The sequence below is a fragment of the Equus asinus genome, chromosome 21 (genome assembly GCF_041296235.1).
Source record: "Equus asinus isolate D_3611 breed Donkey chromosome 21, EquAss-T2T_v2, whole genome shotgun sequence".
NCBI lineage: Eukaryota > Metazoa > Chordata > Mammalia > Perissodactyla > Equidae > Equus > Equus asinus.
Window position 1 is genome coordinate 85,080,570 of NC_091810.1, and position 26,731 is coordinate 85,107,300.

General features: G+C 39.6%; 1 protein-coding gene and 1 pseudogene across 3 annotated transcripts in view; both read right to left on the reverse strand.

Annotated features, from left to right (window-relative positions):
• PIK3CB (phosphatidylinositol-4,5-bisphosphate 3-kinase catalytic subunit beta) overlaps positions 1–26,731 on the reverse strand; it is a 169,642-nt gene that overhangs the window by 141,800 nt on the left and 1,111 nt on the right. The window lies entirely within an intron of this gene.
• Positions 1,987–26,578, reverse strand: LOC123279482 (bolA-like protein 2 pseudogene; annotated as a pseudogene).

The window sequence follows — 26,731 nt, forward strand, 5'->3', positions numbered from 1 at the left end:
TGGGCTCCTAGAACAGAAAAAAAGACATTTGGTAAAAACTAAAGAAATCTGAATAAAATATGGACTTTAGTTAATAACAATCTATCAACATTGGTTCGTTGAAACCAATGTAACATACTAATGTTAATAGGAGAAATTGGGTGCAAAGTACATGGGAATCCTGGACTTTGTAATTTTTCTGTAAACCTAAAACTGTTTTAAAAAAATGTTTTAAACTACCTCTGCCTTCAGATTCTCAAACATACTTTTATCATTTCATAGTTCACAAGCAAATCTTAACTTCTTGAGAACTACCCCTTAGATCAACATTTTTCTCTTAAAAATTATACTTTGGGGAGGCTCTAAAATTATTATCCTTTTCTATACAATTTAACCTTTGCTTTTTTAGGCTTGGTTTTATATTCTTACTACATATGAAAGAATTGGTTTTTTCTACTTATTAAATCAATGCTGAAATAGAACTTAGCTTTGCCTTTTTGCTGGCCATAAAAGTTTATCACCATTTTGCAACCAGGATAATAATAATAACTGATACAGGCACCAAAATAAAAAAACTCAAGAGATGATAAACTTGGTGAAAGTTTGATAAGGAACAGGATCTTTACTTAGACTCAAAGTACAGTCATGTCTGCATAATGACATTTCTGTCAACACTGCCACACATACATGATGGTGGTTCCGTAAGATTAGTGCCATAGCCTAGGTCTGTAGTAGGCTATACCATCTAGGTTTATGTACACTCTATGATGTTCACACAATGACAAAATTGCCTAACGACACATTCCTCGTCGTTAAGTGGTGCATGACCGTATCTTCCCACAAAAACATTTACTAATGACAAAAGCAAAAACTAATAACTCTAAGTGGAGAAACCAGGCTGATACCATTTTAATCAAGTGATGAAAGATAAAATGACCAATAAAGGCATGAACTGCCATCATGTGTATGCTGAGGGGCATAGAACATCACTTCTGCATTTCCTGCCAAAAATGCAGAACTTGGATCTAATTATGAAGAACAACAGACAAACCCAAATTGAGGAACATTCTACAACATAAACTGACCTATACTATCCAAACATATCAAAGTTATTAAAGACAAAAAAGGTAAAGGGATTGTTAGATTAAAGGAAATTAGAGAACCCTGACAATCACACGCATTATGTGATAGTGAATTGGGTAGTGGTGGCGTAAAGAATATGATTAGTACAACTGGTAAAACTGGAACATGGATATATATTAGATAATAATAATATTGTATCAATGTTAAATTTCCTAAACTTGATAAACAGCAAATTTCTTAAATTTGATAAATAGTAAATTTCTTAAATGTACTATGGCGATATAAGAGAATGTCTACTGATATACGCAACAACTTAGATGGATCTTCAGGGAATTACGCTTAATTACAATTGCCAATCTCAAAGATCATATACTGGACGATTCCATTTACATAGCACTCTTAAAATGACAAAATCATAGGGATGGAGATTAGATTAGTGGTTGCCAGAGATTAGAAAGAGTGGGAGGGAGGTAGCTGGAGCCATAAATGTAGCATGAGAGATTCTTGTGATGTAACTTATATCTTGACTGTGGTCATCACCACACAAATCTACAGGTAATAAAACTGCATAAAACTAAACACACACAAATAAGGCCACGTAAAACTGGTGAAATCTGAATGAGGTAGATGGACTGAACCACAGTCAATTTCCTGGCTGTGATATTTTTCTATAGTTATGCAAGACATTACCACTGGGGAAATAGGAGTAAAGGGTAACCAAGATTCCTCTGTATGATTTCTTACAACTACATGTGAATCTTCAATTATCTCAAAATAAGAAAAAATAAATTTACCAGTGCCTAGAACTGAACATCATTCCTATGTTGGTGTGACTACAATGTGCAGAATAATGTTCAGAGTATGCTATTGTTTTATTTTTTAAAAGGGGGTAGGGAGAATATATAAATACATATTTGTATTTATTTATATAAAAACTCAGGAAAAATGCCTTTTTAAACATTGGTTGCCTCAGGGAATGAAAACTGGGTGGCTGGGGAAAGGATGGAAAGGATAGTTATTTCTCTAGGTCCAATGTTCCTAATGCCCAAGGCTTTCTTCAGTATAAGTCTAACATTATCAAGTGCCTACTATATGCCTGGCAGTGTGCTGAGTATTTTAGTAGTGGTTGCAGGGTGAAACTAAATTATACAACACATTACAAGAGACGGTTCCTCACCCTCAAATAGGGTAAATTATTAGATATGAGAATTTCAAAGGAATGGGATGAAAGCTAAGACAAAAGTATAGGATACAGAAGTGAGGCTTAGCGCAACCTAGATGGTTTCAGGGAGGAGTACACCTGAGCTGACAAGCCGAATAAGAGGCAAAGTTTGGGGAGCCAGCCCTGATGGCCTAACAGTTAAAGTTTGGCGTGCTCTGCTTCAGCAGCCCAGGTTTAGTTCCTGGGTGTAGAACCACACCAACTCGTCTGTCAGTAGCCATGCTTTGGCAGTGGCTCACATAGAAGAACTAGGACTGGGGCCAGCCCCATGGCCGAGTGGTTAAGTTCGTGCACTCCACTTGAGCAGCCCAGGGTTTCGGCAGTTCGGATCCTGGGTGGGGACATGGCACCACTCGTCAGGCCATGCTGAGGAGGCCTCCCACATACAACAACCAAAAGAACCTACAACTAGAATATACAACTAGGTAAGGAGGGTAAGGGGGCCCTTTGGGAGAAAGAAGAAAAAAAAAGAAGATTGGCAACAGACGTTAGCTCAGGTGCCAACCTTTAAAAAAAAAAAGAAGAACTAGGACTTACAACTAGAATATACAACTGTGTACTGGGGCTTTGGGGAGGGGAAAAAAGAGCAATGTCTGGGGAGGGGAGGGAAGCAGAAAGCTTTCTCAAAGTGGACGGGTGCTATATTAACAGCTCTATGTGAATTAACACATGATGAGGAGTTATTACCCTGTTTATCTCATTTTACAGATGAGGAAACGGAAGCACAGAGAGAACAGATAATGTGCCCAAGATCACATGGCTAATAACTATGAACTCAGTCTGATTCCAAGACAGTAATAGAAAAGTTGAGTCTTGGGTTTCAGTACCCGTCTTGGGAAGACCAGGGATATTTCACTCCTATCTTTTATTCCTCTCTCCTTAACTTTTTCTCTTCCCTTCATTCTCCTTCTAGCTCTCTCTAGATTTTCTCCTGCTCAACTTCCTTCCTTGACAAAATCATTATAATGGCCTTTCTCTCTCTCTGTCTCCATACATACCTTACACAGGTTAGCTGCAAATCTGGCCACTTTAAAACTAGTCAAAACTATTGCAAAAGATGAGAAACAATTTAAGCATCTATTCACATACAAATAGAGGAAAATTATATTGACACAATAGAATGCAATCATGTGCCGCATCATGATGTTTCAGTCAACAACTGACCGAACATAGGACAGTGGTCCCCTAAGATTTGCACCATACAGCGTCGATGTGTAATAGGCTATACCATCTAGTTTATGTAAGTACTGTAGGACAGGAAGAAATTTTCCTCTCCTGTTCTAGGTTCTTCCACCTGGTCTAAGAATTAAACTGACATGAGACAGATTAAGAGGAGAAAACAAACAAAAGTTTAATAACATGTATACATGGGAGAAACCCAGGAAAACTGAGTAACTCACCTTAAAGGCCAAAGCCCTCACCTTAAACACCATCCTCAGCTAAAGACAAAAGAAGATGGGGGGCGCGGTGAGTCAGGGACTTCAAAGGGAAGGCAGGCAATTCACAGGTAGGTGAAAAGGAGCAAACGTTTGGAAAACAAATGTTTGGCCACAGAGAAACAAAGGGCAGTCCAATAAACAAGTTTTTGAGGTTCCTCCCTGTCTACCACCTAGTTCAGTGTTACACTAAGGTGACAGCTCCTAAAATAATCCTCATGTTAAAGAGACACATTTTGGGGTGGCAAATTTTGTTCCCCTTCAGTACACTCTACGATGTTGGCACAATGGTGAAATCATCTAACGACATATTTCTCAGAACATATCCCCGTTGCTAAGTGACACATGACTGTACTAAGAAGCCATGAAAAAGAATAAAGTAGTTCTATACCTACAGATACACAGTATCAAATATATTATGAAGTGATAAAAGACACAAAGAGCAAAGAATAATGCTACCATTTGTGAGGGTGAGGGTTTACGTGTGCACATATTCATAAATGCATAGGTTATCTAAGGAACAACACACACACACAAAAGAGTGATTACCTCCCAAGAGAAAATTGGGTAGCTGGTAGAAAACTTATATTTCGCTACATCTGTTTTAAATTTTATATAATAGGCATGTATCAACTATTAAAAATAAATATATATTTAAATAAAATAGTTTAAAAACCAGAAGGAAGTAGTCTCCCTGGAGACTGTTATTTACTTACTAGTAACAATGGGCCTGCCCTCACTGTGAGTCACCAAATGGTACGTGGGACTCGAGAGCTTATTCACCTCACCTGGGTGAGCAGATAATGTACCAGTATAGGACCAATCCATGGCTAATACTACAGGGAACTGAGTATACACAAACTCTTTTTAAAGATAATCTTCTGAACAAGATCTAAACCACAGAGCTCCTATTTCCTTATGTTCAATATTACTTACAAGTACAGTCATCAAAGTATGTTGCTGGATAAAAGCTTTGCTACAGAGAACATGAACTAATCTTTGCAGGCAACCCTAAGTCTAGAGAACCAAAATACATAACCAGGTAAAAAGTCAACGCAGGGCCAGCCCTGGTTGCCTAGTTAAGTTTGGTGCACTCCAGTTGGGCAGCCTGGGTTTGTTCCTGGGCACAGACCTACACCACTGTTAGCGGCCATGCTGTGCTGGCAGCCCACATACTGAAAAATAGAGGAAGACGGGCACAGATGTTAGCTCGGGGCAAATCTTCCTCAGGAAAAAAAAAAAAAAAGCCAATGCAGGAAAATGAAATGAAGATTCTAGCAAGTTGCTGACCCAATTCAAATCCTGATGCTGGGGGAACTTATAAATAAAAACTTATTACTCATGAATAAAGTATTGAGACAGAATGTATAGAAAGTAAAAAGTAAAGGGCTTACTATCTAGAAGGGGAGACAAGGACACTAACACAAAAACTATTAAATAATTGAGCATAAGTCAAGATCAGAACTCACATTTAGTGACTCAGTTTGACTAGAGGATAAAATCATGGCGGCCCTGATTTTGTGGTTTCCTGTTACCCACTGCCTCCAGCCTGCATACCAGCCATCCAGCCATGTCCATCTTGGAATTCTCTTGCTCAAAACCCGAAATGCTCCCAACTATCTAAAATTTAACCTGGCAGTCTAGTGCAGACAATGAACTAGCACCATCAAGTTCTAGCTCCAGCTCATCATACACTAACTGTTTAACTTTGGGAAAATTCCCTTAACTTCCAATGTCTTACTCGCAAAATGGGATAGTTAAATTATATGATCTTTAAACTCCATTTCAGCTATAGATTCCACTTGGTCAAGCAAATCTATACCTCACAACCCCTCAGCTTTTGTTCTAGCCAAATAATTCTCCAAGCTTCTTCCTACGAGGTTCTGCACAGCCCCTGCCTCCCTCCTAGACTCATCATACACACCCCCTATCCTGCACATTTCCCCTTCACTCTCTCCTCTCACACTATATAGGGCCTTCTTTCAGTTTCTCCAAGATGCAGCCTTCCTACCACCAAAGAGTTTTCCCATGTGCAGCACCACCACATCCCACCTATCCTCGGGGTTCTCAGTCAGGTCAGACTCAATGCTCTCTTTTTTAAAATAAATATTTCATAACATCCCTTTACCATTCTGAAACAAAATTTATAGATAATACAAACTAAACATAATTTTAAATGATTATATATATGTATATGTTATGCAGAGTCTTAACTATATTATAAAGGAGAAATAAAAGGAACATAATTCAGTATAAAATAATAATTATGCTAATAGTAAATGCTCTGGTACAATTACATTAAAAGGGAGTGAAGCAACAGAATACTACTGTTTTTCTTAACAAAGCTTGGAGGACTATTTGACCATTCAAACTATACATACGAAAGTATAACTCTGAGTTATAAAAACAACAAAAAACTAGGAATCAAGAAAGCTGAGTTCCAATACCAGCTTTGCCAGTAACAAGCCTAAAATCACTTCTAAATATTTTCTTTTAATTTTTTAAAGTCACTTCACCTGTCTCGCCTTCAGTTCCAGCCTAAGTAAAAAGCGCTGAATAAAGGCAGCACAGTCCCTGGGTAGTGACCAAGCAGGTGGAACTCCAAGTCCAAGCTTACTTCAACCAGAACAGCAGCTCAGCTAGGATTTGTTTATATACTACAGCTAGCATCTGGTTTTTTCTTTTTTTGTGGGGGAGGCAGGGGGCGCCTGATTCATAATTTAATTGCTGTGCAGGTCCCTGTCCCTTATTTCTGCCACTCACAGGCCCAATGCCTTGGGGTCAGGGTTTTCTGCTCAAAGGCATGGATGTCCAGAAGCTCTTTGGCTAGGCACGTGTTCACCAGCTGGCGTCTCTGAAGCTGCAGCTCCCTCTGGAACTTGGCTGACACCACCAGGACTTGGAAGCTAGACGCACAACAATTGGGAGTCATGTCCTCCACTTGCACATGCTCCACCTGCAGGTCCTGCTGCAGCTTCTCCCAGAGGTACTCAGTGCTGAGTTCCACTGCAGCAGCCCAACCAGGATAGAACCCCAGCTCAGACCCCAGCCACCTAGCATCTGTTTATATAAGGCTTCTCTGTTATTCCTTGTATGATAAAAAGGACTGTGACAACTTCTTATAAAACCAAACATGCAATTACCATACAACTCAACAATTGCACTCTGTTTTGTTTTTTTTTTTAAAGATTTTTTTTTTTTTTTCCTTTTTCTCCCCAAAGCCCCCTGGTACATAGTTGTATATTCTTCGTTGTGGGTCCTTCTAGTTGTGGCACGTGGGACGCTGCCTCAGCATGGTTTGATGAGCAGTGCCATGTCCGCGCCCAGGATTCGAACCAACGAAACACTGCGCCACCTGCAACAGAGCGCGGCGAACTTAACCACTCGGCCACGGGGCCAGCCCCTGCACTCTGTTTTTTTTTTAAAGATTTTATTCTTTTCCTTTTTCTCCCCAAAGCCCTCCAGTACATAGCTGTATATTTTTAGTTGTGGGTCCTTCCAGTTGTGGCATATGGGACGCCGCCTCAGCATGTGCCATGTCGGCGCCCAGGATTCGAACCAGCAAAACCCTAGACCACCGCAGCGGAGTGTGCGAATTTAACCACTCGGGGCTGGCCCCAGCAATTGCACTCTTGGGCATTAATCCCAGAGAAACAAAAACGTGTTCACACAAAAACCTGTGTTCACACAAAAAACAAATGCTCATACTTGCTTTATTCATAACAGCCAAAAACTGGAAAAAATCCAAATCTTTCAACAAGTGACTGGTTAAACAAACTGTGGTTCATCCATATTATGGAATTCTACTCAGCAATAAAAAGGAACAAACTATTAGTAAAAGCAACATTTGGATGAATCTTCAGGGAATTAAGCCAAGTGAAAAGCGACAATCTCAAAAGGTAACATATTATTGTGTGATTCCATTTTCAAACAGTTTTGAAATGACAAAATGGAAGACAGATTGGCTGTTGCCAGAGGTTAGAGATAGCAGAGGAGAGTGGAAGGTGGGAGGGGTGGGTGCTAGAGGTAGGTGTGGTTATAAAGATGTAACACAAGGGATCCTTGTAGTGTTGGAACTGTTCATTACCTTGACTGCAGCGGTGCATAAAAAACCTACACAGGTGATAAAATTGTATAGAACTTAATGCACACACACACAAGTAAAACTGGGGAAATCTGAATAACGTTAGTGGACTGTATAAATGTCAATATCCTGGCTGTGATACTATACTACAGTTTTATAAAATGTTACCATTGGGGGAAACCCAGTCAAGTATACAAATGAACTGTTTATTTCTTTTTTTCTTTAAAGATTTTATTTTTCCTTTTTCTCCCCAAAGCTCCCCAGTACATAGTTGTGTATTTTAGTTGTGGGTCCTTCTAGTTGTGGCATGTGGGATGCCGCCTCAGCATGGCTTGCTGAGTGGTGCCACGTCCGTGCCCAGGATCCAAATCGGGGAAACCCTGGGCCATCGAAGTAGAGTGTGCAAACATAACCACTCAGCCACGGGGCCAGCCCCTCTTTATATTATTTCTTAAGACTGCACATGAATCTACTGTTATCGCAATTAAAATTTCAGTTAAAAAAAGCCTAAAAACCTAAATCCACTGGGCTAGAGGCTCCTTAAAGCTGGAACCAGGGCATTTGATGGTCCTCTGTGCTTTTCAAACTGTCAGTAGTAGGGGCCTAGTGGGGGTTTTTCCCCCTAATTGTAGTAATCCAACATTTTCCTAAAATACAATTAAAATAATTAATAGAAAAGTAAAGACAAAATGCAAGCCCACATTTTATTATTAACTCAATTTCTGTGGGATGTCATAGTAGACACGGCAATCAGCACAAGGATCACACTTTTGAGTAGTGATGCATCAAGACAACTAAGCCTACTCATAAATTCTTAGCACACCAGTTCTATCTCCTGAACATTCAACACAGCCATCATTTGACTAAAGAGATACTTCCCACGTTTATGAAAAATACTTACGTGTGGAAAAAACCCTCCCATATATTCATGAAAAAGCCCATCAGAGCCAAAAAAACAAACAAAACACTTCAGGAACCAATCTCTTTATAAAAGAAAGTTAGATGTTCTTTTAAGCCTTGATAGACTAACTAAGAAATCATTCTTTAAAATATACACACTGCAAATCACACACCTGAGATGACAGGAAGGCAACTCAAGGTGTTCTGGGAAACCCTTTGTGGGAAACTGTCGGGACTGGGTTTCAGGGTAGCAGCACTCTGAATATGAAACTGTCTCTTTTCTGATGCTCCAATTTTTCATCTATCTTTCTCCTTAATTTAAGTTCAAGTGTAGATATTATAGACAGTATTTATTAGCTCAAATAAAAGTAATAAATAATAGGAGTTGAGAAAAGAACATGAAAAGTAAAATCTAGGAGTAATTCCCAAGTTTCACTTAATTTTATCCCATAGTTTCAAACTCCTTTTAAAATAAAATTCTTACCAATGATACTAACAAACAGCTAAACTGACTGCTTTGAGGTTCACATCTTTTCCCTCTCTATGCCAACTCTTAGAGATTAAGAAATACACAGCAAAATGTTGACAACCAAGTGATACACAAAAGGAAAACCTAGCACATGGATAATCTGATTAACAGGCCCAATACTTAACAAAACACATTTATTAATGGAACTGAAAAAGGAAACAGAATTATTCAGAAATGAAAAGGAAGTACTGACATGCTACAATACAGATGAAACTTGAAAACATTATGCTAAGTGAAAGAAGTCAGTCACAAAAGATTGCATATTACATGATTCCATTTATATGAAATGTCCCCAGTAGGCAACTCTAGAGAGGCATAAAGTAGATTAGTCATTTGTTAGGGCAGGGAGTAGGGATGGGATTGGACACTAATAGCTAAAAGGTTTCTTTTTGAGGTAATGAAAATTTTCTGCAATTGATTTTGGTATGGTTGTACAACTCTGAATATGCTAAAAATCTCTGAATTGTACACTTTAAATGGATTGATTGTATGGTATATGAATTATGTATAAATAAAGCTGTTGCAAAAAGAATGGGAAAAAAGGAAACAGGAGTAGACTCCACAGACAGTAGACAATAAATGTTTATTAAATATATAACAAAAAGTAAATAAAATGAAAATAGATAAAATGCTTATATAGAAAAAGTACAGAATTTTTTCACATACACTTAGTAGCTGAGATGCGGAAGCAAAACTGAATCGTCTATTGAGTAGAAATAGAAGAAGGAAGAAATGATTGGTCTTACAATACTTTTATGCAGATCAACTAAAGAGCTATGCATATTATATGTGTAGGTTAGGACTATCTACCATTCATGGTACAATATACATCAATTTCCCTTTCCCTATGTAATTCCAACCTCTGCTAATTATTTAGGTAATTTAAAAGAAGAGACTATGATATTCAAACACTGTGACTCAATAGTTCCAAGTCCTAACGTGTCATCCCTAACAAATAATGGTTGTGTAAAGATTTAGTTCATAGACACTCACTATAAAGTTATTCCCAAAGGAAAAGTAAATTAATTAATAACAAAAGTATCTAACAAAAGAAGATTGATTAAATTGTGTTATATCCATATGATGGAATACTATAGAGACTTTAAAAATCATGTTGTAAAAGAGTATTTAATGACTTGAAAAATGTTACTATATTAAGGAAAGAAAACTGGTGGCAGAACCGTAGGTGTAACATGATCCCAATTTTGCCTTTTAAAAACATACATAAAAACGAAATTGGAGGGGCCAGCCTGGTGGTACAGTGGTTAAGTTTCCACATTCTGCTTCAGCAGCCCGGGGTTTGCCAGTTCAGATCCCGGGTGCTGACCTATGTACCACTTGTTAAGCCACACTGTGGCAGGCATCCCACATATAAAGTAGAGGAAGATGGGCATGGACGTTAGCTCAGGGCCAGTCTTCCTCAGCAAAAAAGAGGAGGATTGGCAGCAGATGTTAGTTCAGGGCTAATCTTCCTCAAAAAAAAAAAGCTTCAAAGGGAGGCATTAAAAACAAAAACAACACAAAATTGGAAAGACACAAAATGGAAGGAAGGAAAGAAAAATCTCTGCCATCTTCCAGAAAATGACTTGGAATTTTAAACTCAAAAGTTAATTGTTAGATGTGTTAAATTTCATTTTGTTAGTTTTAGTCTGGTCTGTTGAACTCTTTTAGAACTTGGATCCTGGGGCTGGCCCCGTGGCCGAGTGGTTAAGTTCGCGCACTCCGCTGCAGGCGGCCCAGTGTTTCGTTGGTTCGAATCCTGGGTGCAGACATGGCACTGTTCATCAAACCATGCTGAGGCAGCGTCCCACATGCACAACTAGAGGGACCCACAACGAAGAATATACAACTATGTACGGGGGGCTTTGAGGAGAAAGAGGAAAAAATAAAATCTTAAAAAAAATAAAAATAAAAATAAAAATAAATAAATAAATTCATGTGCTCTGCTTCAGTGGCCCAGGGTTTCGCTAGTTCGGATTCTGGGCGCGGACATGGCACGGCTCAACAGGTCATGTTGAGATGGCATCCCATACAGCACAACCAGAGGCACTCACAACTAGAATATACAACTATGTACTGGGGGGCTTTGGGGAAAAGAAGAAAAAAAAAAAAGATTGGCAACAGATGTTAGCGCAGGTACCAATCTTTAAAGGGAAAAAAAAGAACTTAGATGCTGTTATTCGACATAAAGAATTAATCTCAGCCACGGCTCACAGTTATATCACCTCAAAATTTTACAAGGACTTCTTCAATATTGGTCCTAATCACTAAATTATAAAACTGTCCTCAAAAAGCAGTATGCAGAAAAGAGTACAGACTATACTAACATACATACATACATACATATATATATATGGTAAATAGTAGAAAAGTAGAATATATACACACATATACATTTGTTTGAAAAAGGAAAAAATCTCTGAAGGGCATACAAGAAAGTGATGGCTTTGGTTGCCTGTGGGGAAGAGAACAGCGTGGCTGGAGGAAAGAAGCCTTTGGTAACTTCAAATTTTGAATGGCTATATTATCTATTTGAAAACATCGAAAAAAGTTAAATTCAAAAATTATCTTTCAATAAGTGTGATGGCCCTCCAGCTTGACACAGATTCATTAAGCAAATAATTTATGGCTGGTTAAAAAAACATGCCCTAAAACCACGTGATGACACAATCATCCATTCTCATATCTCTATCTTCTTCCAAAGACTTCCAAAGACTGAAACTCTATGCAAGTGGAAACACAGAACACTGGAAATTCTCATCCTGAACACTAAACAGAGACCCAAGAGACCCCATTTCCTAGTCTAACAACTAAGCTGTCCCTAAGTCTCCTCTTTAAATTCTGAGATTCTACAAGATAATTAAATAATAATTATTCTATTTCTGCAAGCACATGTGTGTGTCTAGGCTCCCCCTGAATCTCCACATAGCTCTTCCCCAATATGACTAGATATCAAAGAATCTCTTTAAGGAAAAAAGTCTGTGTAGCACAGACCTGAACATATAATAAGTGTTTGGAAAAGAAGTGTTAAATTGAAAAATGACAACTCACTTTGAGAACTTCAATGAAAAGTAAAAGAGATACTTAAATGTAAAATGACCCCAATTAAAATAAATTTTATATACAAAAATGTACAGAGAAAGGTACACAGGCTATATGCCTTAGTATAACAGTAGTTATCTTGGAGGAAGGCAATGGTAATGGGGAGAACAGAGGAGGATGGAGTGAGAAGGTCTGAAAGGGGACGTTTCACTTTTTACTCTATTTTCCTTCTTTATTTGAATTTTTTACAACTAGCATATGGTTACTGACTAACTAAGGACATCTCAGGGAAGGCAAAAATCTACCTTAACGCTAATTCCTATTAACTTTTCTTTTAGAAAATAGCAGGAGTGTTATCTTTTTCTTTTTTGTTTTGTTTTGGTTTTTCTCTTAAAGATTGGCACCTGAGCTATCAACTGTTGCCAATCTTTTTTTTTTTCCCCGCTTTTTTTCTCTCCAAATCCCCCCAGTACACAGTTGTATATTTTAGTTGTGGGTCCTTCTAGTCGTGGCATGTGGGACGCAGCCCGAGCATGGCCAGAGAAGCAGTGCCATGTCCACACCCAGGATCTGAACCAGCGAAACCTCTGCCTTGAAAGGCGCGAACTTAACCACTTGGCCACAGGGCCAGCCCTGTTATCTTTTTCTAAAAGAGAAGCATATTTTTCCTCACAGAAGAAATTAGCCAAAATTTGAATCTCTCACAAACCATATACACATATGTACATACACAGCCCTTTTAAACAAAATTAAGGCAGTTTTCCTGTTCTTCCTGATGTGTCTCTTCTTCCTAGAAACCCAGTTAACTTGCAAAATGTTCAGTATCTCTCTAATGCAAATTTCCCTTTCCCACACCCACTGTCATAGTTAAGCATCCCTCACTGCTCTTCTGGACTATTCTAACACCTCCCCCTCCTTGTTTCCCAGTCTTTGAAGGGAATCGTTCCAAGTCTACCCTCAGATCACAGAAATATATTTTATAATTCTACTCCAAGGATGTTGGGTTTCTTGTACAAAAGCAATCAATAGGACACCTGAGCAATTCTCCAAATAATTTTATGTTTAGGAGTAACCAAATTAATACTTTTCTTTTTTTGTGTGTGTATCCTTTGCCCATTTTTTTTAAAGTTTTGTTGGTTTCTTTTTGAGGAAGATTAACCCTGAGCTAACATCTGCTGCCAATCCTCCTCTTTTTGCTGAGGAAGGCTGGCCCTGAGCTAACATCCATGCCCATCTTCCTCCACTTTCTATGTGGGACGCCTACCACAGCATGGCTTGACACACAGTGCCATGTCCGCACCCAGGATCTGAACCGGTGAGCCCTGGGCTGCCGAAGCGGAACATGCACACTTAACCAATGTGCCACCAGGCCGGCCTCAAATTAATATTCTTGATAGTAGCCTTTCCCCCATAGGGCTAGTGGCAAGCCATCAATGCCACCATGCAAGAGCTCCAAATCATCAGGCAATGTACTGAAGGCTGACTTTAGTTAAAAGTAGATTATGATGACAGCATGTAAACAGACAAAAGTATACGCTACACAAAAGTAGAACCAATATAAGCCAATAATGATCTGTATATAGCAAAGCAGGAGGCTTTACCGTCAGGCAAAGCAGTCTGAATTCCAGCTCTGCCACTAACAAATTTTGTAATCTTGGATAATTCTCTTTTTCAGATTGGCATCTGAGCTAACATCTGTTGCCAATCTTTTCTTCTCCTTCTTCTTCTTCTTCTTCTTCTCCCCAAAGCCCCCCAGTACATAGTTGTATATTCTAGTTGTAGGTCCTTCTGGTTCTGCTATGTGGGACGCCGCCTCAGCATGGCTTGACAATTAGTGCCAGGTTCACACCCAGGATCCGAACTGGCGAAACCCCAGGCCACCAAAGCAGAGCACGCACACCAAACCACTCGGCCAAGGGCAGGCCCCTTGGATAATCCACTTTTTAAAATCCAAGTTTACAGGGCCAGCCCAGTGGCACAGCAGTTAAGTTTGCATGTTCCACATCAGCGGCCCGGGGTTCGCAGGTTCAGATCCTGGGTGCGGACATGGCACTGCTTGGCAAGCCATGCTGTGGCAGATGTCCCACATATAAAGTAGAGGAAGATGGGCATGGATGTGAGCTCAGGGCCAGTCTTCCTCAGCAAAAAGAGAAGGATTGGTAGCAGATGTTAGCTCAGGGTTAATCTTCCTCAAAAAAATAAAACAAAATAAAATCCAAGTTTACTCCTATAAACAGGAGATAACACCACCTACTTCACAGACTTTTTGAAAGGATTAAGAGATAAAGCATAGAAAGATTTAGCATAGTGCCTGGTACACACACTATAAGCATTCCATAAACTTTGGCTATCATTATTAATATGCCTAACACAGGGTCGTACCCAAGCAGGAGCTCAACAAATATTACTTCACATCCAGTGTTAAATTCCCTGCTCAAAATAATACAGTGACTGCTAAGTGGTAAAGCTAAGATCATCCATTTTGTTTTGTTTTGTTCCTGATGCTAAGCCCAGAGCTATTTCTATAACGTAAAAACTTCCAGGAAGGGATGGTGGCAGAGGGGGCATAGTTTTCAGTCAAAAATGAATGCATGTGAATAGACACCTCCATCTTATTCACCTATGCATTAACTGCACTATCAGTGTAACACTAGCCAAGGTAGAAAACTGAGTAAATACAATTTTTTAAAGTTTTACTTTAATGATACTTTAAACATTATAGTTAGTGTCCATTTTGTTTAATTTTCTAATAGTTATATAAGGTTACCTTTTAATGTTCAAAATAGCTGAATTTCTCTACTTTTTCATTATACGCATTTATTATAGTCACCTTTCATGGTGAATACGACACTCAAAATTCAAAAGCACAAAAGGATATACAATAAAGTCTCCCACCACCCAGGTCCCTCAGTAACTCAGGTTCCTCTCTCCAGAGGCAACCAACATATACCAGTTTATTGGGTATCCTTTCAGAAATACTGCATTTATAAGCAAGCAAATAGATATATTCTATTGCCTTCTTTTTTAAAAAATGTAATGGTAGAAATCTATACATACTGTGACCATACTTTTTTTTTCCAACTTTACCCATTTATGTGGTGAAATCATTCCACATCAGAACGTAAAAACTTTCTTCATTCTGTTTTACGGCTACAGAGCATTCAAGCATATGGATGTATATTATTTTTTAAAGTCAATCCCTAGGCCAGCCCCGGTGGCCTACTGCTTCCACTTAAGTTTGGCACGCTCCACTTCGGCGGCCTGGATTCAGTTCCTGGGTATGGACCTACACCACTCGTCCGTCAGTGGCCATGCTGGCACAGCGGCTCACATACAGAGGAAGACTGACAACAAATGTTACCTCAAGACAAATCTTCCTCAGCAAAAAGAGGAAGACTGGCAATAGATGTTAGTTCAGGGAGAATCTTTCTCAGAAAAAAATAAAGTAAATTCCCTACTAATGAACATTTAAGTTACTTCAAGAACTTTGTGGGGCTGGCCCCATGGCCAAGTGGTTAAGTGGTTAAGTTCAGCCACTCCGCTTTGGTAGCCCGGGTTTCGCCAGTTCGGATCCCAGGCGCAGACATGGCACTGCTCATCAGGCCATGCTGAGGCAGTGTCTCACATAGCACAACCAGAGGGACTCACAACTAGAATATACAACTACATGCTGGAGGGTTTTGGGGAGAAGAAGAAAAAAAAAAGATTGGCAACAGATATTTGCTCAGGTGCCAATCTTTAAAAACAGAATTTTGCTATTAAAAACAACGCAACAAATAACCTTGTCCATGCATCATTTTGCATATGTGAGTTTAGCTAAAGGATAATTCCTACCAAAACTATTAATGGGTCAAAGAGTATGTGCATTCATAATTTTAATAGATATTGCAAAAACATCCTCCTTAGAAGTTGCAACAATTTATACTTTCAGGAACAATGTATGAAAATATCTTCCCCCCAATCCTATTCAAAAGTATTAAAATATTTTATCTTTGCCAAGTTGATAGGTGAAAGTTCATGTCATTGTAAGTAATTTAATTTTTATTATTTAATAATAAATTTTAAAATAAATAAAAAATAATTAAAATAATTTAATTTTAAAGATTTTTTTTTTCCTTTTTCTCCCCAAAGCCCCCCAGTACATAGTTGTATATTCTTCGTTGTGGGTCCTTCTAGTTGTGGCATGTGGGACACTGCCTCAGCGTGGTTTGGTGAGCAGTGCCATGTCCGCGCCCAGGATTCGAACCAACAAAACACTGGGCCGCCTGCAGCAGAGCGCGCGAACTTAACCACTCGGCCACGGGGCCAGCCCCTAAAATAATTTAATTTTAAATAATTTAAATTTTAAATAATTTGGGTTTCTCTTAAAGGTAAAGTACTTCACTACGTAAATCCACCAAAAAAATTTTCTCTTTTTTAAGATTATATTTTAAAGCAAACATTACTGACACTGACAATAATATATGAAGACTTCAGAAAGGACTGGGCTCCTTAAAAATATTTTCCTTTACTTAAAACAGATCCCAACTTTAGCATCCAACTAGATGCAGTCAAATGCAAAACTTCTCTAATTTACTAAATAGTTCATTTTCAAAATAGACAATACTACATTGGATTTTACTCTCCATGCCCAGTAATGAAGAAATACTATTTGTAATTTTAAAGATTTTATTTTTTTCCTTTTTCTCCCCAAAGCCCCCTGGTACATAGTTGTATATTCTTCGTTGTGGGTCCTTCTAGTTGTGGCATGTGGGACGCTGCCTTAACATGGTTTGATGAGCAGTGCCATGTCCGCGCCCAGGATTCGAACCAACGAAACACTAGGATGCCCTCAGCGGAGCGCGTGAACTTAACCACTCGGCCACGGGGCCAGCCCTGTAATTTTAAAACTAAAGTCCTCATCTAGAGAAATCACTGCTTATAAATGAATTCAAAATTAGTGGTTAGGTCAAAATAACTCTTAGGGAACTGACAAGATAGGATTTTCTTGCTTTTGTAGGTGTTTTTCCTCCTCAAAGTCCCAGTACATAGGTGTATATTTTAGTTCTAAGTCCTTCTAGTTCTTCTATGTAAACCACCACCACAGCATGGCTATTGGCAGACGAGTGGCGTGGTTCTGCACCCGGGAACAGAACCCAGGATGCCAAAGGGGGGAGCGTGCCAAACTTTAACCACTAGGCCATCAGGGTTGGCTCAGATTTTCTTGTTTTAAGTGCTTGCTTTTTATTTTGTAAAATAATACATGGTTTGGGAAATAACATGAAACGAGAATTAGGTAACTAAAATAAGATTTGGGAGTTACTGAGATTTCTGTTAAAAGCAAAAGTTTAGACTACTGAGAGGGAAAAGTCACCCTGCCCCAATGTACGTCCACTCACAGCTTTTCTACAGGAAGAGGCACACTCATTAAGAGCTCAACTATTCAGCAATAAAGAAAATAATCCTAAATCCCCCACGTGCAGAGTCACTCTGTCATAAGGGTTTGTAATGACACACAACCATATACTTGCCTGAAACAAGCTGCCTGGGCCCCAAAGTTAGTCAGAAAATCTGTGTGTCCTATGTGTCTCCTTCTATGCGTCTAAGTACTATTCACGGTAGATATAATGTTAATGTTCACATTTCTTTTCTTTCTCATGTGAATATGACAAAAAAGGCGAAATAGTACAAATGCTTCTCTATTTGGGTTTTTTTTTTTTGGTTAAAAGATTAATAACTGTAGTCTATTGGCTCGTTTACTCAAAAGTAAGCTTATGTCTATCTTCCTCTATTCCCAGTACTTTAGGATCAAGCTTAGCAACAAGTTTCAATATACCATACAAACAAATTACCTGAGCAGAAGGGGGAAAAATATTCTGAGTTTTCTTACTTGAAAACTCTATAAAGATGATCTACACAAGCTTACTAGAACACCTAACTACATTAGGTCATACATTAAGCATTTTTGTTAGCTACATATATATGACCAACCACAAACAAGTCTTTCTAACTGTAAAGCCAAGGCAAAAAGAAAAGCTTATCATACATTCAAAGCAAAGGCATAATCCATCAAATAACTAATTCACTAAATCTTAACTCTTATCCATACAACTGGATAAAAAACATAACACTTTAAACCTATACAGTCTCTTTCAACCTTCCTTGGAAGGACCAAAAAATAAAGAACTGTATGAGGTAATCAGTTAAAAGCACAAACTCTAGAGTCAGAAAGACCTGAGTTTGAAACATGACTCTTCCACTTGAAAGTTGTTTGCCACTTGGCATGTTACCTCCCAAACTTCAGTTTCCTCATCTCTTAAATGAGGATATCATTAGTACTTCATTACAAGTTTGTTATGAAGATAAAATAATATAAAAAGAGCACTTGGCATAATCTGACACATAAGTATCCAATAAATGTTAACTATTGTTATAGTCTGTCTAATTCCGTACAGTAAGCCACACAGTTTTTCTAATAGGCTATATTGACAGCCATAGTTTTAAATAACAAAAGAACATAAAACAACACAAAGAATACACAGAATTTTAAAATCACTGATTAAATATAACTGCCAAGGGGGCCGGCCCTGTTGCAGAGTGGTTAAATTCCCACGCTCCACTTTGGTGGCCCTGGGTTTCACTGGTTCAGATCCTGGGCACAGACATGGTACCATTCATCAGGCCATGCTGCGGCGGCATCCCACATGTCACAGCTAGAAGGACCTACAACTAGACTATACAACTATCTACTGGGGGACTTTGGGGAGAAGAAGAAGAAGAAAAGAGAAAAGAAGATTGGGAACACGTGTTAGCTCAGGTGCCAATCTTTAAAAAAAATAATAAAAATAAATAAATAGGGGCTGGCCCAGTGGTGCAGGGGTTAAGTGCGCATATTCTACTTTGGCAGCCTGGGGTTCACCAGTTGGGATCCCGGGTGCGGACATGGCACTGTTTGGCAAGCCATGCTGTGGCAGGCGTCCCACATAAAGTAGAGGAAGATGTGCATGGATGCTAGCTCAGGGCCAGTCTTCCTAAGGAAAAAGAGGAGGATTGGCAGCAGATGTTAGCTCAGGGCTAAGCTTCCTCAACAAATAAATAAATAAATAAAATAATTGCCTGTGGCTCAAAAAAAGACAGTGAATTCTTCATAAATTAAAGGTAAAATAATTGTTTCTGGTTAGTATGGCACACATAGCTATTTTATATACAGAATTATGTGTGTGTGTGTGTGTGTGTATAACACTCCTTGTAGGTAGAATGAGAACCTAAAACCCAGAACCATCTCAGTTAGGAAAAATATTAATAATGAAATGGCGGGTGAAGAATATAAAGAGTTAAGACAACTAATGATTTCCAATAAAAATGTGAAATTTCTACAGCCATCCAAACAACAAAAATAAAATAATTTCAATTGATCACAACTTTGTCCAAAATCAACCACCATCTACTCTACTCCTATGGATGTTTCCTTAGGCTCACAGTGCAAAAACCAAGCGTGTTAAGAAAATTCCAGGGGGCTGGCCCAGTAGTATAGTGGTCACGTTAACGTGCTCCACTTCGGCAGTGGCCTGGGGTTCACAGGTTCAGATCCCAGGCACAGTCCTACCCACCTCTCATCAAACCATGCTGTGGCAGCCTCCCATATACAAGAAACAGGAAAACTGGCACAGATGTTAGCTCAGGGACAATTTTCCTCAAGCAAAAAGAGGAAGATTGGCAACAGGTGTTAGCTCAGGGCCAATCTTCCTCACCAAAAAAAGAAGAAAAAATCCAGCTGTTTCTACCCATGATACTCTCCCCAAAATTAACTATAATGAATCTTAATTAAAGGGAATGATATCTAGGGGCCAGCCCCGTGGCTGAGTGGTTAAGTTCGCGTGCTCTGCAGCAGTGGCCCAGGGTTTCGCCGGTTCGGATCCTGGGTGCAGACATGGCACCGCTCATCAGGCCATGCTGAGGCGGCATCCCACATGCCATGACAAGAAGGACCCACAACTAAAAATACACAACTATGGGGGCTGGCCCCGTGGCCGAGTGGTTAAGTTCGCGCGCTCCGCTGCAAGCGGCCCAGTGGTTCGAATCCTGGGCGCGGACATGGCACTGCTCGTCAGACCACGCTGAGGCAGCGTCCCACATGCCACAGCTGGAAGGGCCCACAGCGAAGAATATACAACTATGTACTGGGGGGCTTTGGGGAGAAAAAGGAAAAAATAAAATCTTTAAAAAAAAAAAATACACAACTATGTACTATGGGGCTTTGGGGAGAAAAAGGAAAAATAAAATCTTAAAAAAAATAAAATATTAAAAAATATATATATTAAAGGAAAGGATATCTATATAACTGATAAATATGGAACCTAACTTTTGAAAATATACAACCAGAGAGATAAGTTTTAGCTAACAAATTATAATTTTTGTTCAGATAACATAACAGCAGCAATTTGTAATGCTTTATAAAGCTAGAGGAAAACACTGATTTTACCACCATCTAAATACAAGACCTATACTAAATCAGTAGTTCAAGAATAAACTATTTTAAATGACCATATTTCAACTATTTAATAAAAATTAATTACTGTGTAACTACATGTAAATAACTTGTCGGAGGTAGTTGGTGGCCTGGCTACAAAAACTGAGCATCTCTATTTCAAAGAGCAGGTCTTCAGTTTAATTCCTAAAAAAATTGTCAATAGGTTAAAGTATTAAAGAAACATTAAAGAAAACTTTAAATTGTATTAAACTTATAATTCTGACAATCTGATATGCTCATTATTTAAATCACAAAAGCTTAATCATTTAAGTTAGTAAAGTATAAATGTCTCAAAATGGAGTTTGACCTCTTGTTGACAGTCACCTCAGATTTCTTCCAGTGGCTCAGCAGGTAAGGAATTCATGGAATTCAGGTCTTCAAGGTCTAGTAAGCACTGTGGTTAAACCACCCAGTCAACACCAAATTATGTGGGGCAATGCCTGCTCATTATCCAACTCCTTTGACTCCTCCCATCTTTTCTCTACTTCACAACTGCCATTATTTCTCAATGGTAGGAGGAGATAGATATGAAATTAGTAAATATTATAAATTAGTTATTAGAAATGCAAGGAAAAACTATGGTCAGGAATGTGGTTAAACTGCAGTTTACATAAAGCTTCTGGATTACCAATGGATTTCTTTTAATCCACATAATCCTCCTCCTGAAGGCAGGGATAATCAGGATCGCATTTCCCTTGAAGGCAAATGAGCATTTGTCAGGTGGTCTCCCAAGTGGCCAGAGCACCATGGGATGACACGCTACTGGGTCATGGATGTGGCAGCCCTTCTTGGGTTTGCACTAGGGGATTCTGAGCTGCAGACCTGGCTCTAGCAACATCCACAATACAGGGGACTGTCCAGATTAACATTCTATATTTTAGCAGTAACTACTCCTGGCTAAAGGGCCAACTGATAATAACCTCAGGTGACCTGCTTTAAATATTTGAGGAAATGAGGAGATGTACATTCTTGGTAAAGAGGTGGGGAAAAGATAGATTCTGGAGCCAGGACTCAGGGTAAGGATTTGTGAATTTTCTGAGGAAATGATGGAATTTCTAGATTATTAACTGCCTTAGCCTAGAACCAAGTTAACAGGAGAATGAAAAGCTACACTAACCACACCTCTTAGCTATACAGATAGCATATCCTTCCTTCAATCCCTAGGAAAGCTGAATACCTAAAACAACTGTTAAGTGCTGGAATAAAATGGACAGGCTAGCAGAAAGTGACAATGCTAGAGAGAGACCAGGGAGAAAAGCTCAGACTTTATAACACAATCCTTGGCAAAATTAATTTCTAGCTTACCATGTGGTAGCAGAAAATGGGAATTCTGGGTTTACCAAAGAGAGATGAGAAGATACGTGATGCCATCCATTACGATTTTATCACGGACTTGGCCCCAAATTTCTTTGTTAGACGGCCCCTATTGTAACCCGACATTATGGGATTTGCCTCACATAACATGTTACAGAAGTTATACAATAACTTTACCGCATGTAAACTCATTATGTTGAAGACTGGACTTCTCTCACTTATATATTGAAAAGAAAACCAACAATTAGGTTGATCAACTATCTACTCATTCCAGTTCTGATATATTCTATCTATGAGAAATTTTCTCTTTAAAAACCAAGTAAGGGGCCGGCCCCGTGGCCGAGTGGTTAAGTTCTCGTGCTCCGCTTTGGGGGCCCAGGGTTTCACCAGTTCGGATCCTGGGAACGGACATGGCACCACTCATCAAGCCATGCTGAGGCAGCGTCCCACATAGAAGAACTAGAAGAACACACAACTAGAATATACAGCTATGTCCTGGGGGGCTTTGGGAAGGGAAAAAAAAGAGCAAGATTGGCAATAGATGTTAGCTCAGAGTCAATCTTCCTCGCTAAAAAAAAGGAAAACAAAGAAATATACAGTCTGCATTATTAGAGCAACTGGTAGCTAACATACTATACACACCCAACCATACATCTAATCCCTTTCATTTTCCCTCTCTCAACTAAAGCTCATGACTCAGAATTATTTAACCTGGAGATGATACCATAAAGGCTACCATGGAATATATGGGAGAACAACAGGTTTTTCTAAAAAGGAAGTGCACCAGTTTGAAGTCACTCTAAGGGGTAAAGCTGGACCCAATGGCTGGAAAATCCAAGAAGACAAACCTTGATTATGAAAAAGTAAAAAGGCCTCTTCAAGAAAAGGTTAGTTTCCTCTCTCACAAGGTGTTCTAGCAGACATTAGGCTACCGAAGGCTCACAGGCACTCCTTAGAAAAATAGCCCATACAATCAGGGAACGGCGAGAGGGCAGAGGGAAAACAACCCAAGTGTTAGAATTTGAGGAGTGGGGTGAGAGCTAAGAGTAGGGAAGTTGACCCACACAAGCCGGAAAATCTATGATATTCTCCCTCATCTTCCTTTTCTTCTACTAAATGTTCAGTCAGCATTAATCTTCTGGTCTAGGATTTCCTCCTCCAATGTATTTTTTCCCTATATTACTGCTCTGACAATGGAACTGTACGCTTCTGATTTTTCATACCCTTCTTTGTTCACATACCTGCCAGACAGTCTTCAGGGCTACAGACTTGGTCTCAGGCGGAGAAAAAAATCCTAACTTATTTGCCTCTTTCTACAATATGACAAAGCTCTCAAATGAGCAGTTAATAGAAACCAAATGATAAGGATTTATTCCCAAGATACAGTAATATAAGATAACACAAAATCAAGGGGCCGGCCCAGAGGCGCAGCAGTTAAGTTCGCACGTTCTGCTTTGGTGGCCCTGGGTTCTCTGGTTCCAATCCCAGGTGCGGACATGGCACCACTTGGCAAGCCATTCTGTGGTAGGTGTGCCACGTATAAAGTGGAGGAAGATGGGCATGGATGTTAGCTCAGGGCCAGTCGCCCTCAGCAAAAAGAGGAGGATTGGCATCAGATGTTAGCTCAGGGCTAACATTCCTCAAAAAATAAAAAAAGATAACACAAAATCAAATGGTTCAGGGCCAGCCTGTGGCCAAGCGGTTAACAAGTGGTTAAGTTCACACGCTCTGCTTCAGCAGCCCAGGGTTTTGCTGGTTCAGGTCCTGGGCGCAGACATGGCACTGCTTGTTGGGCCATGCTGGGGTGGCGTCCCACATGCCACAACTACAAGGACCCACAATTAAAATATGCAATCATGTACTGGGGGGATTTGGGGAGAAAAATCAGAAAAGAAAAAGACTGGCAACAGTTGTTAGCTCAGGTGTCAATCTTTAAAAAAAAAAAAGAGCAAATGGTTCAGAGGATACAGACATACACACGCGCACATGCACACATGCGATGGGGTAATCTCAGATTCAAAAAAATAGCATAAGTGAAATAAAAACACCTGCTCTCTGTAAAAATTCCAACTGCTACCCTATAGGAATTAGTATGCAACACTTAATCAAACTACCACATTCTAGAACTAATCCCCTCCAATCAAAACCAAAATTCAATGTCTCAAAAGGACAAAACAAGGCTGGAAAGCTTGTTTGGTTCCTTATTTGCAAAAATACTAATAATCCAGTACACAATGAACAAAATTCACATTTGTTTTTGTTATCAATGGCTTAACGTCTAAATGCTTAGCCTTTTCAGCACCCTAATGAAGACTGAGGGAGTAAGGATGCCTAAGAGAATAACTCTAGGCCTTCTGATTACTTCCTCATTTGCTCAAATCTGGGACCAAAAAAGGGTAAAATGTGTTCTGCACATGTTATACTTGGAATCAGAAGACTTCATAACTTATTTCATTCACATATTCACTCATTCAACATTAGTTAAATATTCCAGACACTGTTCTGATTACTGAGAATACCAGGGAAGACAGACAAGGGCCTTGATGTCAGAGAGCTTATAGTATGTTGGAGGAAAAGCACCATGAACAAATGAACAAGAAAATAAGCAAGATAATTAGTTGATAATGCAGGTAAAGAGTCTGGATTTACTTCTTACTGTAATGAGAGGCCACGGGAGCAGGAAAGTAAGTAAAGATCACTCTGCTGTTCGAAAATGAATGGACTGTAGACCAGAGGCAAGGAGACAGCTAGGGAGGCACTACCGAGGAAAAAGTGGGATGGTGGCAATAAAAATAAAGTGAAGTAGATACAGTCTGGAGGTAAAAGTGAGAGGGTTTGCTGCTGGGGAAGGCCTAGGTTAGGGAATGAAAATCAAGAACTCCACTTTGGACATATGAAGTTTAAGGTGCCTATAGACAAATGAAGTGAAGATGTCACGGAGGCAGGTAGAAGAAATCTGAAGCTCAGGACTGGAGATAAAAACCTGAGAGTCAACAGCACATTAATAGTATTTAAACCACAGGACATGATGAGATCACTCACAAAGAATACAGGTAGAAAAAAGCAGAGGGACTGGCTTAGAAGCCCGGAGGCATCAGGATGTTTTGAATTCAGGAAAAGAAGGAAAAGTCAACACAAGAGAGAGAAAGAGTGAAGAAAAGGAAAATCAAAAAAGTATAATATCTTGGAAGGTTCCTTTATACAATGTGATTCTTTAGTCCACCACCTACCTCCCAACCTGCCAGCCACACAGACAAACTCAAATCCTATAAATGAAAAGACTGAGGCCCAGAAAGACTGAGTGACACCCCCAAATCCTCAGCTCTTTGGGACCCAGGTCCAGCCCTAGAACCAAAATGTGACTTCTGACCTCTAGCCTTCTGACAGCGGCTAGCAGGGCTTCTGTTGGGTTCACCAGTCTAAAGGTAGACAACAGGGACGATCACAAGACAGGAAGAACATAATGACACTACAAGAGACAACATAATTTAGTTTACGAAGTTCACTTTTAATTTTTTTCTATGGATTTTGTTCACATTCACATAGCAAGTCGGATCAAAAGCCTTTAAGGATGAGTCTCTAAGAAAAGCAGGAAATGCAGGCAAGAGGTGCAAAGTAGCAGTAAATCAAAACCCAACTCAATTTTCTCCACTTCTAAAAAACATCCTGACGGTGAAAGACCCTCAGCAGAGGTGAATCAGGGGGTGTAAAACAAAGTTTTTTGCTTTTAGTCATGTTTGGTTAGTGATTACAATTCCAGTTTTAAAGGTTACGATTTTTACTCTGTTCCACACTTGCCTTCTAAAACGAGGTTAAGAACCTTACCCTGACCGCCGTCTCCTATGCTACACTATCATGACCTAAACAGTTCTGCTTTTACCATAAATACCTCACAGCGTAGCATAAAAATCCCCAAGTGATTAATGAACTGCTGAGAATTCTGACTCGTTGGAGACGATTTTATTAGGAATCCTATTTCCAAACAGCCATTGAGCGCTTCAAAATAAGTACTCATCTAATTTAATTGTGATGACTTCACCAGACAGGAACACTGCCCACAACGATGTTTACAAAAGCACTTGTCACTCCCTTCGGATGTAGCAATGCAGAAAAAGGAGTCTGTTTCCATATTCTCCGTGTTTATACTCTGTAACAAGTGACAGCGTTTTAAGTGTCACTTAAGATTATTTAAACAGCAAAGCCCTTCAAGTTTGTGAGTCCCACCGTCTTCCATCCTAAGCGAATCCTAAATTCGCTCAGGTTTATTTCAAAGGCAATTCCCACTCGGCACCTGAGACAGGTATTCCAAGTCAGCCGTAGCAAGAAAGAGATCATAGGGTACTAAGATGAGACCGCAGGATTCTACTGCGGCCACTGGAGGATAACAGACTCCGATATCAAGCGACTCCAGCGGGGGTTACGGCAACTCCAGAGCAGTTCGGAAATGAATGTGCCCCCAAACGTACACGCGCACGGGCATCGGCCATGCTAAGAGGAGACGCTGCACCAGGGCTGCCCCTCACAGCCGCCGCTTCCCGAGCATCTGCAGTTCGGTCCTGCCAATCCGCCCGTCGGGTCCTCACCGCCAGCCTGGGAAGCACGGATCATCTATCACTCCCCTTCACAAATCAAG